The sequence below is a fragment of the Octopus bimaculoides genome, chromosome 11, assembly GCF_001194135.2.
Source record: "Octopus bimaculoides isolate UCB-OBI-ISO-001 chromosome 11, ASM119413v2, whole genome shotgun sequence".
NCBI classification, from domain to species: domain Eukaryota; kingdom Metazoa; phylum Mollusca; class Cephalopoda; order Octopoda; family Octopodidae; genus Octopus; species Octopus bimaculoides.
This window is the reverse complement of record NC_068991.1, coordinates 24061789-24063640: the sequence shown is the minus strand read 5'-3', so window position 1 is coordinate 24063640 and position 1852 is coordinate 24061789.

The following is a 1852-nucleotide window of genomic DNA, read 5'->3' as shown; positions in this document are numbered from 1 at the left end:
ATATATATATATTCATATATATATATTCATATATATATATTCATATATATAATATATACGTCAATTTCTATCTATCCCTCTCTCTGTACGTCTATCTATCTATCTCTCTATCGGTCAGTGTCTGCCTGCTTGTCTAATCGCATGTAAATGTTCATATATTTGTGTATGTAGCAGCAGCAGCAGCAGAAGTAGTAGTAGTAGTAGTAGTAGTAGTAGTAGTAGTAGTAGTAGTAGTAGTAGTAGTAGTATGATCAAAGGGATTCCAGTTGTAACCATCGCCGTGTAAATGCATGACACGGATCACGTAATGTTTTCTTTTAACGACGCGATTGAGTGTGCGATTTAATGGGGATTTAGCTTCACTTTTCAGCAAGGCGGTCGACCCTCCTTGCAAAATAACTATTAGTCTTGTGTGCCGATGTTTATGCATTGAGAAACATGCATGTCACTTCGTAACACTGAATTTTTAAAGTACTTCGCTTACACACACACACACACACACTCTCTCTCTCTCTCTCTCTCTCTCTCTCTCTCTCTCTCTCTCTCTCTCTCTCTCTCTCTCTCTCTCTTCCTCTCTCTCAACCTGTACGTGCATGCACCGGCGCGTGTGTGTACGTGTACGCGTTTTTTTGTGTTCAGTGTTTACACGCATATAACTATGCATGTTTTTCACTTGTATGAATGTATGCATGCATGTATATATGTATATGTATGTGTATATGCAAGTGCGTATGTGTGATTGTGTGTGTGCATACACATATACACATATATGTATGCACACGTACATACATACTTACATATATACATATGCACATGCATGCATGCATACATATACTCATACATACATACATGTATACATACATGCATGCATACATATATGCATACATGTTGTTGGCACTCCGTCGCTTACGACGACGAGGATTCCAGTTGATCCGATCAATGGAACAGCCTGCTCGTGAAATTAACGTGCAAGTGGCTGAGCACTCCACAGACACGTGTACTCTTAATGTAGTTCTCGGGGATATTCAGCGTGACACAGTGTGACAAGGCTGACCCTTTGAATTACAGGCACAGCAGAAACAGGAAGTAAGAGTGAGAGGAAGTTGTGGTGAAAGAGTACAGCAGGGTTCGCCACCATCCCCTGCCAGAGCCTCGTGGAGATTTAGGTGTTTTCGCTCAATAAACACTCACAACGCCCGGTCTGGGAATCGAAACCGCGATCCTACGACCGCGAGTCCGCTGCGCTAAGCATTGGGCCATTACGCCTCCATGCATACATACATACTTACATATATGCACGCATGCATATATACACCCATACGTACCTACGTACATACATATATATATTTGTACGTACATACTCTGGGACTATAAAAATCCGCAAAGCCTTAAGATTTTGATGTTTTCCTTTACAACTTAGCTATTAATTAGGTAACCGATCAAGATCTACTCTAAATTGAATAGAGATGAAGCATGCGCGCCTATAATTCTATGTCTGTTACTTATGAGCTCAGATGTACGATGCATGTGTGTGTGAGTGGAGGGGTGTATGAATGTGTGTATGGATGTATGTGTTTGTGTGTGTGTGTTTTTGTGTGTGTGTGTATGTCTGTGTATGTGTGTATGCGTGTGTACGTGCGTGCGTGAGTGTAAGCGCAAACGTGGCTATGTGGTATGAAGTTTACTTATCAATAACATGGTTCTGGGTTCAGTCCCATTGCATGGCACCTTGGACAGCAAGTGTCTTCTACTATAGACTTGGGCCAACCACATGTGTGTGGACTGAAAGAAGCCTGTCGTGCGTGTGTGTGTGTGTGTGTGTGTATATATATATATATATATATATATATAT